The sequence below is a fragment of the Gadus chalcogrammus genome, chromosome 8 (assembly GCF_026213295.1).
Source record: "Gadus chalcogrammus isolate NIFS_2021 chromosome 8, NIFS_Gcha_1.0, whole genome shotgun sequence".
Taxonomy (NCBI): Eukaryota; Metazoa; Chordata; class Actinopteri; order Gadiformes; family Gadidae; genus Gadus; species Gadus chalcogrammus.
In genome coordinates this window covers 9,451,796-9,467,887 of record NC_079419.1, presented here as the reverse complement: position 1 = coordinate 9,467,887, position 16,092 = coordinate 9,451,796, and positions in this window count along the sequence as shown.

The following is a 16,092-nucleotide window of genomic DNA, read 5'->3' as shown; positions in this document are numbered from 1 at the left end:
TGGGTGTGTATCTTCGGATGCAAACACCATTTGAGGAAGGGGAAAAAGAGAGCATTTCGACCACATCCTAGATCCTCTGAGAAAGTCGATACCACCACAACACAGACCTAATCTCAACACATATGTTGAGTGTTCTCAATCTCTGTTATGCTACCAGCAATACATGGTGTGTACGTGTGTGTAAGTGTGTGTGTGTGTGTGTGTTTAAATGTGTTTGAGTGTGTGAGTTTGAGTGTGATTGTGTGTTTGTGTCTCTGTGTTTGTGTGCGTATGTGTGCCTATGCTTGTGTTTGAGTGTGTTTGTGTGTGTGTGTGTGTGTGTGTGTGTGTGTGTGTGTGTGTGTGTGTGTGTGTGTGTGTGTGTGTGTGTGTGTGTGTGTGTGTGTGTGCGTATGTGCGTGTTTGAGTGTGTTTGAGTGTGTTTGTGTGTGTTTGTGTCTGGTCCTATGAATGTAAATAGATGTTAGGTTGGCGTGAGTGTGCACACAATGCACTTGGCGTGTTGCATGGTGTGTTTGTGTGTGTATTGTGTCTTTGGGTCCAGGGTTCTGTTGACTTAGCATCCTCAGGTTTTATACGATTACTTTATGCTAGCTAGGCTCTGCATTCGTACATATCCCGGGCAGTAACGCAGAGCATACTGTGCCATGGGATGCACTGTTTAACCGAGCGGTTCCTGACATTCCATCTTACTGGGAGACTCAGACACAGCCCTTCTGATGAAGATGAGTAATGGAGAGGCTGACATCAGCCCCTCCCCTTGACAAGGAAGTCGCGCAGTTTTTCGAAATCCTCATCCTCATCATCCTCATCATCATCGTTATCATTATCAGCATCATCATCGTCATCCTCATTATCATGAGCATCATCATCATCATCAGCATCATCATGCACTTTGTCATGCATTCTATCCAAGAATCCAGTGGTTTCTGATGTATTCAGCATCAACAACCACGACCACAACATCAACCACCACAACGGGGTCCACTCCTCCATTGACTTGAATGATGAAACCCTCCGTCTATCTAAGCGCATGCGCTCTCTTAGCGATTAGCTCCTGCATCGCTCCGCTCTGTAATTCACACCCAGCTCCAGCCCCTCTGCTGCCTTCGAAATGAGGCCCGGGACCCCCCCCGCACGCCCGCACGTCGTCTTTTCAGGGAAATTGGCAAACGTGTTTCTGCAGCAAAGGCTTGCCAGCACCCGCTTCCCGCCTTAATGAAGTCAATGTATTGACCAGGACGGAAAGTGTGAAATGAATCTGTGATTCCAAATGAGAGATTCTACAGGGTCCACATGTGCAGAGGCTGTTGGTGTCTGGGGGGACGCTGCACTGATGTGTGACGGAGGGATCGTGGAGTGTGTGTGTATTTGTGTCGGTGTGTGTGCGTGTGCGTGCGTGCGTGTGTGTGTGTGTGAAGTGCTAGGGGAGAAAAAGGTTGTAAAGTGAGTGCTGGGAATGACTTACATATAAGAACATTAAGTGTGCATGTGCTAATGTGTCCGCGACTGTTGTTTGCGTGTATATTTTTATGTGTGTGTGCATGTGTGTGCTTGCTTGTGTGTGTGTGTGTCTGCGTGTGAATGTGTGTGGTTGTGTGCGTTTTGTGTGTGTGTGTATAGGTGTGAATCTGAGTAACCCACATTCACAAGAGCTCAAGGCACGAGGGCTGCAAAAGTGTTACAAAAAGCAGACTCCCCCCCCCCCCCCCCCCCCGCATTCCCCCCACCACATACCCCTCTTCCCCCACCGCCGCGTCCTCCTTTCTCCTCAGAAATGCCCCCCTTAACCCTTCTACATAGTTAATCATTCATTATCAAGACGTACGCAGGTAATTACGCTCAGCATAGGGCTCATAGTGATGAATTAGCCATCGGCCCACCGTTCAGACTGTAATGTTACACTCTTAAAGGAAACACAGGTTTACACACACACACACACACACACACACACACACACACACACACACACACACACACACACACACACACACACACACACAGGTGCAAAAGCACACACACACACAGACACACACTCAAATGCGCAAAATCACACACAGACAGACACACACACACGTACAAAGGCACACATGAAAACACACACACACACACACACACATAAACACACATATACACACACACATATGTAAAAGCACACACAGACAGACAGACAGACACGCAAAAGCAGACACATTCACACACCAAAGGAACCACACACATAACCACGTGCACATTTATACACATGGAGAAAATAGGAGAGAGGAGACCAAAGGGGAAAGAGAGAGAGAGAGAGAGAGAGAGAGAGAGAGAGAGAGAGAGAGAGAGGAGAAAAGGGGTAAGGAAGGACAACAGAGGATTGATGGAGATATTAAACCATGGAGAGAAATGCGAGAGAGAATACGAGAGAGTGTAGGAGGAGGAAACGTAGTGAGAATGGGGGAACGCAGGGAGAGGAGAGAGAGGAGCGAGAGGAGAGAGCGCATGAGCGAGAGAGCCAAGGATAGAACACGAGGGGAAGGCTTCACTCTTAGCCCCGTAGCCCCCCATAATCCTCTGGCTTTCATCTTGTGTGGAATGAAACGACAGCAGCAGCATCAATTCAATTCCATTCAATTCAATTCATTTAATTTTCTTTTCACAATGCCAATCTTTCATTCGCTCTCTATCGCGAACCACCTGACCTGCACACATGACTGATGGAGATTCTGCTCTGCAGTTATTTTGGAGCTAGAACAGATATTTCTTCTGGCCCGGTTATCAACACACAATTTGAAGCTCCGCTGAAGCTTTGCTCATCTGTTACATGCACACACACACATATATATATATATATATATATATATATATATATATATATATATATATATATATAAGGCGCCCGTTAAGGCCGGCCAAGAATACTCTATCTTCAAAAGTACACGAAAACAAACCCAAAACAAACATATTTTTCTAGTTGATGTAAGAAGCCCACAGCTGCCTTCCGCACCGTAACCCTGATAAATTGGGCCGCAAACAAATTTAAAATGCCTTTGGTGTAGTCGGCAACAGCAATGTCTCACCCGCTCACACAGGAATCCACACCGATGTCTCCCACATCTTTTTGTCTGGGTTGGATAATACAGAGACCTTGTTGTTAACAGCTTATTAACGAGGAATTAACTGCTGTTCTCCTTCCAAACGTTAACCCTGCCAGGAGCTGTTCCGGGAGACAGAACCATGTTGTGTGTCTGCTGAAATTGGTTATAATTGCATTTGATTTGACTTTGATGTGGATGTTGTATTGCATTGGGTTGCATTGCAGCTCTGCTCTAGAGAGTTCAGTGGTGGTGACTCACACCCAAACTATCCATCAGCATGGATGGCTGGATGGATGGATGGACGTACGTACGGACGGACGACTGCAGGGCCAAGGGGTTACTGGCCGAATCCTCAGAGCAGCCAGTGGCGGTACAGCAGTGCATGTCCGTGTCATTGCAGCATGCTCTCCAAGCCCCTCGCCGCTTGTCAGACGTTCAGTAACGCTGGTTTAAACGCCGCCGAGCGACAGAGCCAGCCTGCCTTCCAATGCCTCAAGGTCCTTTTTTCTCTCCCCTCCTCCTGCATGCGGCTGTAAGGCTGCAGCGGGCTTAACCGGAGATGTGGGATTTCCCTCGGTTCGGCACATTGGGTTTAAGGATCAACCTGATCCCTCTTCTCCTTCAGCTGACCCGGAGAGCCGAACTCTGTGTTGCTGCGGTAATTGCTGTGGATGCCCCTTGAGGCTCCGCATGTGTAGTGGAGATTAAAGCTGCACGGTGAAACGTTCACGCCACCGGAGCCAATACATTTGTCTCAAAGTGATTTGAAGTGCGGTGAGTGTCTCAAGAGTTTAGGACGCATCCACCCAAGGGTCAATCGATATGGAGATTTTTCTCGGTCCGGTTCAGTTTTGGGTTGTTGGAGAACGTTTGGTGGTGATAAAAATGGGGAATTTGCGAGTCTTGTAACAGAGTATGTTTTCGTTAGGGGTGGAGAGGAAATTGATTTGAGTAGACTGTCCGGGTTAAAGAAAGCTTTTAAATGACGTTGCTCATCATGGTTTGTAACAAATGGCATGTTAACTGAGTCGAAGTTACTTTCTATCTTTTTTAGTGAAGATAGAAAAAATAAAAATAAACTAAGAACATTGACTTTGATGCGACATTAATATCAAATGCAGAACAGCTGAGGGCATTTAAGGTCTAAGAAGGGAATGATGTCTCAATGAAACATTTAGAAACAGACGCTAACGTCTCCATTATTGAAGTTGTACATTTCTTCTGCCTTCTGCCTAACTACAACACTGAGAGGCACGAGGTATAGACATCTGTCTATTCCACCTGCTCTGTCTATTCCACCTGCTATGTTTCTTTTTTATAACTCAGATTCGTTGCTATCACGCCTCGGATGCCCGATAAATTGAGGTTTCTTCAGTGCACAGACCAAAGCCCCAGGAGTATTGATGTCTTGCAGGCACTCCAGGAACGTATGGATCTACCAAAGGTACTGCATGTGCATCACTTCCTGGAAATGATGTCAGGGTTATAGCCATGGAATTTCAATCATTGATTTTCAGTAAAAGATTATAATGTGTTATTATAAGGTAAAGCTTGACCTTTCCTACATGGAATCGGAAGTCTTCAGGATATTCTCATCTTAAAACAATGGCTATCAAAAAAAAGCAAAAGAAGAAGAAAAAAGAAGCCCTCTCATTTATCACAAAGTCCTCTATGGTTTGACAGGCTGACTGCTGCCCGGCCCGGCTGGGCATAGACAGTTAGCTATAGCAGACACCATCTTACAGCTGATGAATGGTCTCCGGCCCGCTCCGATCGCTGCTCCTGGTTCCTGCGGCTAATGAGTCGAGGATCCGCAGCTGTCCGGCGAACACATGAAGGTCGGGGAGACGTACTACGGCTGACGTATTCCTGGAGCCCGTGTGTGACCTCCAGGTACGGAAAGACCCACTGTGTCTCTGACACCGCTTTCCACCGGGAAACAGAACGAAGCTCCACAGATATGGTCTCGGAACTATGGAGCCGGGTTGCCATAACGATAGCGGGGGGGGGGGGGGGGGCTGAAGAGCAGCAGGTGAACACTTGTTCACAGCAGGAAGTATGTTCCCACAGGTGACCTTGTTTATTTCTCCTTGTTTTCTTTTCTGGGATCCACGCGGCCTGATGGATCGGAAGGCGACACGGCGTTCCAGACATAAATAGAGGCTCACTTTTCATCTGCTGGTGGTTTAGGCGCTAATGGGAAATCACAGGGGGGTGAAATAAGTAGGCTACACTCTGATGCAATGGTTCTCAACCGGCAGGTCGTGACCCACAAGAGGGTCCACAAGGATATTTTTTATAGTTGGTCACAGAGCAAATGCCAAACCTCAAGAAGCCCATGAATTACCTAATTTAATGTTAATTCATGTTTCAATGGGATACTGTTAAATTGAGCTCAGTCCCAAATGTTGCCGCTTTCTGTTCGTTCTACATGTTTAACAGCACATGAAGACAATGTTGGCAGTAGCGAACTCACTACTGCAATATTGGTAAATACATGTAGGGATTATTTTTAGGTTGTGACTCGATGACTAATGACAGACGTAGCTCCGGAGGCTCGAGCAGATGAAAGCCAAAGCTCTGACGGACGCCAGCATCACTGATGCTGCAGGAGCCAACCAAGTAGACTGGTGTAAACACATGTGATTTACGTAGATAGCATTTGTAGCCTCCTTCCTCCCATCTCATCTGAGACCCACTTCCAATGCATTTGGGGCATTGACATCCCCATCGTTTAACATCAGGCAGCGCTGGAGCTCGGCTAAGCCATGAAACGATGACTGCAGTGAACTCAGCGTAGTGTACAGTAGAGAGAGAGAGGCCGCCTTCCTCTTCTCCCCATCAAAATCTCCTCATGTATAATTAGTAGGGCGTGACGTCCAAAGGGGATGAAACCCTTTTTGATATCCTTACGATTCTTTTTCTGACTAAGCAGTGAAGGCCATGGGTTTGCTTCTTCTTGTAGGTTTTGCAGACGCCCGCACCGCAGAACCCTGGGATCGGAGTGAGGAGGCCAGCTTTGATCTCCCATCCAAGATAATATAGGTCATCACTTCAGGGAGAATAGAACAAAGAGCCAATGAGGCAGAAAACACCGTTCAACCCACCCCTGAGGAGGGCACACCAGGAGCAAACAGTCCCTCTCAGACCCCCCCGCGCTGGCTGCTGATCTCTGGGCGTGGGGCCTCCCCCCGGTGTTGTTTAGCAGAGGGGGAAAGCGGGGATGGTTTTAATGTTTAGGTTCCTATTTTTTCTTTCAGTTTTATTTTCTGAATTGCGCAATATTGAACCTGTCCTTCCCTATTCTGCAGCCTCTCTGTGGAGCTGGCTGCATTCTTACTGGGTATCCATGGCAACTGATTCATAATGGTTAGGCGAAAACACCTTGGAAGAGGCTTCCTTTGTATCCGGGCCGCGGGGTCGGGACAGAGGCGGAGCATACGAGGGCGATGTGCGTCGACTTATGTAAACCGTATGGATCCGTATAGGAGCCTTTAATCGACGGCCCCTGCGGACGGATCTCCCAGCCTCAGCGGGGAGAGTTACCTGAATGTCATCTGAATGTCAAGTCATTCACGGGACATGGATGCTAGTCTACCAGGGCCTGAGACACAGCACACGACCGCAACGCTGGCAGTAAACTGCGATACTGTTCAATCAGGATTTTTAAGATTCCATGTTGGCGAATTGCTGCTTTCACCATGAAGAGACACAAAGCAATAAAGAAGAATGATTCTATTGTCATAGCACTTACGATAATATACCCAGTGCTGTGCTTACATCTCCTATAGAGGCTCCTATTGTCTGCCTTATGTGTGTGTGTGTGTGTGTGTGTGTGTGTGTGTGTGTGTGAGTGTGAGCATGCGTGTATATGTGTACGTGTGTACACGTGAGCGTGCATTCACATGTGTGCTGCTCTGTGTGTGTATGTGCGCACGTTCTTAAGTGCGTGTATATATATGTGCGTGTGTACACGTGAGCGTGCATTCCCCTGTGTGTTTCTCCCTGTGTGTATGTGCGAGCGTTCTTTCGTGTGTGTATATATGTGTGTGCGTGTCCATTTTGAATGTGTGTGTAGCCGTGCGTGCGTGCGTGCGTGCGTGTATGAGTGTGTGTGTGTGTGTGAGTATGTACCAGTGGACGTTCCCCATTCAGGCCGGCCTGCAGCCAGCTGGGTGCAGCCCAGCGGTGGGGGGCCAAGCCCAGCCCCCACACCGCTGTCAGACAGGAGGACCCATCAGAGAGGAGGAGCCTCCGCGCACGCTCTCCAAGCTATCAGCCAATCAGGAGCACTGGGGGTCAAGGACACCTATGGGGTGGGGGGAGGAGGGGGTTCATCGCCATGGATACAGCAGCAGCAGTCACAAGGCATCATACCTGAGCGGTTGACCCGATGCTAAGGGGGGGCTAAGATACTGTGAACTTCAGCTAGTGAGGGGGGGGGGGGATAGATTAGGTCTTACAATGACGTTTTCCCAAAAATAGGAGTTTTGTGGTTTGTAGCTCAGTGTGAGAAACAGCATTGAAACACATGTTGGCTTGCACAGCACAAAGCACAAAACACACGTTCACCAAAGGTGGTGTGAAGTAAAGGGCGAGGAAACATGAGAGCAGGCGCGGGGTACGATCCCATACGGTGCTTATCTCACCGGCTCTATTTCAACACCCTGCTATCTGCGGCTGCTAGGCTAATATCAATAGACTCTTCACAGTTCCCATCCCAACTCTATTTTCAGTCGTATCAGGCTCATAGGTGTTATCGAGTTCTAGTGTTTAACGGGGGGAGAAATGGTTATTTGCAGTGTGAGGGAAGAATTAGGTTTGACATTATAAAAGGGGAAGGATTTCATATATTTTGGGGTGGATTTTATATATTTTTCTGAAAAAAGACCACAACGGTATGGAATTGTTATCCGAGCGTTTGAAAAACACTGGCGTGTTTCCCTTAGATTAAAAAGCACGCCAGCAGTTCCCATAATTAAGGCCAACGTTTCCATCCCTACATTAGAGAGAACTATGTCATGCGTGTAGCAGGGGGGTTTGATGTGGGTGATGGACCTCACACAACCTCCACTTTTGACTGTGTTTGATCGGGAACATCTTTGAGGTCATTCCTCCTTTCATATGCTAATGTATTAATCAACATTTTTTACAATGAGCCAAGCCTCTTCCCGGCTCCATCTCATTTGTGTCCTCGCGTAAATTAACCTTTACTGCAAAGATAAAAAAGAAAACGACAAAGCCCGGAAAATCCAACCGCTTGACTACAATTAGTTTCTAAGTGCAGCCAAGTTTCTGTGTTGAGGTGATGAAACAATGCAAGCCAGCAGCTTCATTGGATGAGAATGCATGTCGTAAAGAAGACACAGCCGTAAATGACAGCGGCGCGGTGGCCTTTATGTTCCCAGACAAACACATTAGCCGTACCGCCTCTATACGAGTCTTGAATAATTCAACAGCGCACCAAAAAAGGATGACTTAGGCGTATTTTATTGAAACGTATCGTGCTCTATTTTGTTTTACATACTATTGATTATGTGCTTCCCCATACCTGTGATGTCTAGTGGTGGGGGGGGGGGAGAAAACAGAGACTAAAACCATCCATCTTAAACCATCTTAAGCCCCAAAGTTTTTCCCCAGCTAAATGTTGAAAGGGCACATTGTTTGCAAGAAGCGTATCGTCAGCATGTTTACGGGGAGCCTGGCAGAGACAACAGGCGGCTCACCCCCGCCGTCGCAACGCAATATCTCTGTTTCGGCAAACAACATAAAATGAGGCTTCTTAAGGTTATTATGTGTTGCATAAAACCCCCGCATGACACGCTACTGCGGTGCGCCATCATCCGCTTTCTGCTGTTATGGCAGGAGCAAGCAGGGCAAGGAGACAAGGGAGACGGGGGGGGGGTGACGAGAGGAAGGGAGGTGGGGGGAGGGGGGGGGGGGTGGGGGAAGAGAAGAGGAGTCAGCAAAAGCAGGAAGGAGGAGAGGTGAGGGGAGGGCGAGGGAGGCAAGGGGAGGGCAGAAAGCTGGCGAGAGATGGAGATGAAGAGTGACAGGAACAGAGAGGACTAGTGGAGCGGAATGGGAGAGAACGTGTGTGAGGCAGTGTTAAGGGAGGGAGCAAGAGAAAGCCATTTTAGACGGTCGAGGTGGATGCTGGCTGGATGAATTATACACACGGATTGCGATAGATAAGGCTTATAGATATGTACACTAATGAAAAGGTAATGTATAGTAATATGCACGTGTTGAGGTCCACCCTTTGCTTGAGGAGGGGGGGCTCTTGCAGCTGTCTTGCCGCCTCTCTGAAGCACTCTGGAGAGCACTGGAGCTCATCAAGACGATGACAGATCTACTCCGGTGTTTAAACTGGATTATGGACACTGTGCCGTGGAGGGGGAGGTCTGGTGCGGGGTCTACTATTATGGTTTAGGCTTACAACGAAACCCCCCCCCACTAGCCTATCAGGCTCATGTTGACTATGGCTCTCAGTGTTTTGCCCTACAGAGGCTACAGTGAATCTTGAGTACAAATCCGGTATCTGTGGTTGTCGCAGGCCTTTAATAAATACCGTCCAATCTTTAAATTTGTCCTGAATGAAATTGTAATATTGTAATGACAGCAAACATGTCTGTCTACCTACCTACATGGCTACCATCACAAGGCTAGGCAGATCTATTGCTAAAGCTAGCGCGCTAGTCATGTGTTTTGTGGGAGTGGCTTTGGAGGGATGTTCGGAATGGAGGGTGAAACTTTTTCGTTCTGATACTTATTCAAAATCGAGCTTACTCTGGCTGGTTTTTGGAAACTGCATGCCCTAGCTTTAATAAACATAGATTCAATGAGGAATTTGATCCTTAAAAAAAATCACACCCAATATTTTCTAACCCACGAATCCAAAAAGGCAGATACTGCACTCTGCCTTTGTATTGCTATTTATAGCTGTGAGCAATACAAAGCAGTACAACAGCAAAGTGAAGTAACTATTATTCAAATACAGATATCTTACTACCTTCTATTTGTTCTATTGATTTTATTTTGCTGTCTTTAAGTTTAAAATGTTAAGGTTACAAGATTTAATAAGAAAACAGAAAACACATCAGAACTATTAGGTTAGGTCGAGCAGCATGGACGCTTGAATTGTGTGCTCCCTAACGCCAACACAATAAACTCCATAAGAACTCGAAAATATAACAAAGGAAGATGCATAGTCGTCGATAATGAGCGGAGGATCAAAGCAAGGAAAGAAGAAAAAAAATCCAGAAAGGTCAAGGGAAATAAATAAATCGTTCTGACAAGGAATTAGACGAGCTAACTGAACCTACAGCTATGGCCACAGCGCAAGCTAGCTTAGATAGCATTAGCAAGCAAATCTAAGCCATGCAAAAAGAGCTATAATTTGACCTGAAAACTGTCAAAGACGACATCACCACTCAGTTTAAGGAGGACATTAACCAGAAACTTGTCAAAATACACGCAGACGTAGAAGAGCAAAAGATTTGCTCTTCTGCGTCTGCGTTTATTTTGGCTTATTGCGGCTTATCATTTAATGACGGCACTGAAGAAGTCGAGCAGTGGAGTACTGATGCAAAACGTGCATTGAAGGACATACTAAAGGAACAGAAAATAATGATGGATAAGCTAGATGACTTAGAATCGAGATCCAGGCGGAACAACCTGCGAATATACGGCATTCCAGAAGATGCGGAGCTGAAAAGCGAATCGGTCGTGGCGTTTATTGACAAATGGTTAAAAGACGAGCTTTCAATTGAAACAGACCTCCAGATTCAACGAGCCCACCGAGCCCTGGCGCCGAAGCCGAAGACAGGTCAACCACCAAGGTCGATTGTCTTCAACTTTCAGCAGTTTAATGTGAAGGAGATGGTTTTGAAAGAGGCGTGGGGAAAGAAAACGGCAAAGCTCGGAGAAAGTAGGATTTATTTTGATCATGACTACTCTGTGAGGATGTTGCAACAACGCAAAGCGTACGCGAACGTGAAGAAAATTCAAAAGGGGGAAGGCATCCGCTTTCAGACACCCCTCAACAAGATGCGTATCCACTGGGCTAGTGGAATGATGACGTACAGCAGCGCGGAGGAAGCAGTTGGTGACATGAGGAGAAAAGGATTTGAAGTGGATGACGTCACCCATACCAGAGGCGCTACAGCCCGTGACAGGCTCCAGTCGAGGGGGCTGGTGCCTTGGACACGCGTCGGGAGAGAACGAGACCGTACCTCGCAGGCAGGCACACGAGCGAAAGGACGGCTGCAAGAATTCCAACGCGAGGACAACAACGCGAGATGAATACCTGACCCTAAGTCTAGATGTGAATAACATATTCTTAAAGTTAAATACGGGTCAAAAAAAGAAAAGGGTTAGTGTTTAATTCGATGTGACCTAAAGGGATTTTGATATCAGACTTGTTGGCTCAGATTCACTTTCTGCAATAAACCCACCTTTCCCAAACAGAACATGAAAAGTTGAAAAGATTGTGATTTAAAAACACTTTCCATAGCTCCCATTCTAACACCCGCAAAAGAGGTGTTGCAATACTAATTCCTAATGCCACCAAATTTGAATATCAAAAAGAAATAAAAGATGAAGAGGGACGTTTATTGTATTATGAACAATTGACCAAGCTATGGTAACATTGGTGAACATATATGCCCCACCTGAATGTGATAAACACTTCTTTAAATCCCTATTTGATCTGATTAGTGTGGATATGGAAGGTCTATGTATATGTGGAGGAGATCTCAATGTGATAATGAACTATGACCTAGACACAACTAGTCGCAAGAGAAATAGGAAACCTAACACAAAGGTAGTGAAAAATACATGGGAAGAAATGGGCTTTTTTGAAGTATGGAGGGAACTACATCCACTACAGTGAGACTTCAGTCATTATTCAGCAGCACGCTCCGTATACTCAAGAATTGACTCTTTTTTTATGCAGAAGGAAGACAGGGATAGAATACAGCAATGTCAAATCTATTTAAAAATATATTTGAAGTCCAGACAAAAAGACACAATATGGAGATTAAACATGGGAGTATTAAACAACAAACAGGTGGTCGACCAAATCAAAGCTGGAATACAGAAGTATTTAGAGGAGAATGATAATGACAAGACAGACCCAGTAATACTATAGGATGCTCTAAAAGCTGTCATACTAGGAAAATGAATTGCAATTACAAGTAAACTTAAAAAAGAAAAATAAACATTCTTTTAATCTTTTTTTTTAAATCTTTTTTAGCTGACCAGAAACAATTGGAACATAAGCATAAAGAGAAAACAGACAAAAAAATAGAGCAACAAATGAAAGAGGTGAGAAACCAAATTAATAGAATACGACAACAGGAAATAGAGATAAAGGCTATGTATTTAAAACAAAATTACTATGAATAAGGACCTAAAGCTGCCAAACTATTGGTGAGAAGATTACGTAAGCAGCAGGCAGGGATTACAGTCAATAAACTATGTGATCCTAATATCAACCAAATTAAATATGAACCAAAATAAATTGAAAATATGTTCAGGGATTATTACAAAGATCTTTACACCCAAACACAACAAATCATAAGTATACAAAAAAATGTCTAGACTCCCTGGATCTGCCCTCTATAGGTAAAGTGCAAAATGAACGCATAACAGCAAAGATATCTACAGATGAAATCCAAAAGGCAATAATAAAATTGAAATCAGACAAGGTAGTGACGGATTTCCATCTGAGTGGTACAAAAAACTTGAAAAAAAAGTCGCCAGTATTACTTAGAGCCTTTAATTGGACCATTACCAAAGATAACACTCCTCCCTAATGGAAGGAAGCAATAACGACAGTCATTCCCAAACCTCTAAAGGATAAAGAATACTTCCAAAATTATAGACCAATATCAATTCATAATATAGATTACAAACTTTATACCACTATAATCTCAAACAGGCTCCAAACAATAGTATCAGATTTGATAGATGAGGACCAGACTGGCTTTGTTTTAGGTCGCCACACTCAGGAAAATATCAGGAGAATACTTCACGTTATACATAAAATACAAAATAATAAAATACCAGCAGCATTGATCAGCCTAGATGCCGAAAAGGCATTCGATAGGGTCAACTGGGATTTTCTATATTTAACCTTAGAAAGATTTGGATTTAATGAGAAAACAACAACAAATCACTCTAGAGCAAACCGACAGCTAGAATTAAAGTAAACGGCTCACTATGGGACAGATTTACTCATGTAGAACCTTAAGCGCAAATGATTAGACAAGAGGATGTAATACGAGGAATAGATATCAATGACCAAATAACAACTTTGACCTTAAATACATGGTATTCCGTTATCAAACAACTTAAAGTGGGAAGGGAACTTGGTCTATTAAAATGGTTAGCTTTTGATAAAGAATTCACACCGGGAACTTCTGATAGCAGATTCAAACAGTGAGATGGGTGTAACCGCGATGTGCAAGGTTATCCAAAAGGGTGAAATGAGAAACTTTCAAGATTTAAAAAATACTTATGGCCTAAAAAAATCTGGATTTATTCAGGTTCTTTTTAATATAGAGGGATTACTATATTAAAATAATTAAAAAACACGCTGATGAGATACATCCTATGGTAAAAGTGGTTGTTCAATGTTACAATGGTGTCACTCCCAGAGCTGTGTCAACTCTGTATTCTGGTTTGATGAAAGCCAAGAAAGATTCAACATTATATGTCAAAGCTAAATGGGAAAAAGAACTGAGTGAAGAGATCCCGGACACCATGTGGTATGATATGTGGAAAATACACAAGACAACTACACAGTCACATGGATGGAGAGAATTCACTTGGAACAACCAAATTTGTTTCTTTATTACGCCCAAGATACTAGCAAACAATTGAATTCTCAACAACCCTGCTGGAGACTGTGCAACTATATGGATCCTAACCATACACGTGTCATACATGTGTTTTGGAGCTTAAGTAAAATTCAACCTTTCTGGGAACATATCCATGTCGTGCTGTGCGAGGTTCGAACTTGTCTTGTCCTATACCTAGGACAATTAGAAGGAACTGGGCATAAAGGAGACCAATATTTGATTAAGATTGCTACAGCGAAAAAGGCCATCACTAAGAACTGGCTCCAGTCGGTTGCACCTGACTGCAGACAATGCCTCAACATTATCGGTGACATTCAAACATGGAGAGACTCACATATAGATTAAAAACTAAGGAAGACTCATTATCTAAAGGCTGGGATAAATGGTTACTGTACAAATCAAAAAATGAAGACAGGTAAAATATTGTTTGTATGTAATGTGGATTGTCCCCTAACAGGCACTGTTCCCCTTTAACTTCCCCACTTTATATCTTTCTCTCTAACTTTCTTTCTCTTGACTATAAAAAATAAGTATTATGTTGTTGGTATATCATCTTCAATTAAATTATACAAAGCTTACATATTAACCTCTGCATTATTAGAATCATGTAAAAAACAGTTGAATCTCTTAATTGGTGACGTACACAGAATACCAAGTCATTTTCTACATGGGGAAATTGCAGATACTGCAGTAGTCTGGCTTGGTTTTTAATCCGATTTTGTCGTGACTGCAATGTCTACACCCCTATCTCTCTGAAAAAGTGCGAGTTTGAAACAGGATACTTTGTCAAAAAACAAAAAAATGTATCCCGTTCATTTTTGTGTCATAACCAGAAATAGTTCCTTCGGTTTGCAGTATTTGTCGCGCAGTTTATCCCAGGTGCACTGCAGTAGAGAACTAGTCTGTAGCCTGGTAGACGCCCCTGCTGACTCCATGCTCCTGACTAATGCCATATACCACGGTTCTTTCATTAAGCCTCTCCCTCAAGACTCCATTAACATACACCAAGATGTTTCCCTGGCCTCCTGGGGCCCCGCCATACAGTTTCCTCTTAATAAGAGAAGAGGCTTTTATTTGTTCTGTGTAGATGTGCCCTCATTAACCATCCCAGCATCTGGACGACACAGGGATAGGGTCCAGGGATAGGGCACGAGCAGCACTTCAGAATGGACATTGTAGCATGAACGCATCCCCCCTGATGCTGATTGAGCGGCTACAAGCCACCACCGGGGCTATCCGGCCGGGTTATACCTTGGGACCTGTCCGCCACATCCTGTCCGCCCTCTGGATGCCAGCAGCAGCGGCGGCGGCAGCAGCAGCAGCAGCAGCAGCAGCGTTCCCTCGCCCTGTCTGCCGTGCGATCTGGACAAGGATACGTATCGACATGGCCCCACACCCAGCCCTCTCGTCGGCCCTTTTGTCTGCTGACCATGTCGGGGGAGACGACGAGCTCAATACAGTGCGATGGTGAGATAGAGGATAAAGGAACCTGACTCCCCGCCGAGCCAAAATCCATCCCCAACGCTGTTACGCTGCCATGGCAACAGATGAAGACGTGCAGCCCACCCCCCCCCCCCCCCACCACCACCCAACCCTGCCCCTCTGGGCGGGGGGCGGGGGGGTGGGGGGCACCGCTGGTTTCGCTCGTCTCCGGGAGAGGCGAGGGAGACTGGCAGGAAAGCTCCGCTGGGCTGCTATGGCAACAGACTGATCATATGCAGAGAGAGGGGCTGTTGGCTGCCACGGCAACCTGGACTAGCACACGCGGTTCGTTGTGTACGTATACCGCTCGCGGAAAAAAAAGAAGAGATTGACTTTGATGGGCGTGCTTGACCTCTAGCACTCGAGTCCTCGAGTGATTTTGGACAAATCCTGATGTGAGGCTCAACACGCCATGGTGTGTGTGTGTGTGTGTGTGTGTGTGTGTGTGTGTGTGTGTGTGTGTGTGTGTGTGTGTGTGTGTGTGAGGATGTATGACGTATTTGTGTGTGTGTGCAAGTGAGTGTGTTATTTTTTAAGAAGCCACTAGAAAAAAACCTACCTTTTCTTTTCATACACTATAGAAATTGAGAGAGAGGGCTGAACAAAAAAAAAGCGGCATCCTGAAGTAGATTTGTGTGAGGGCTAGTGCTTGTGTGCGAGGCCTGGTG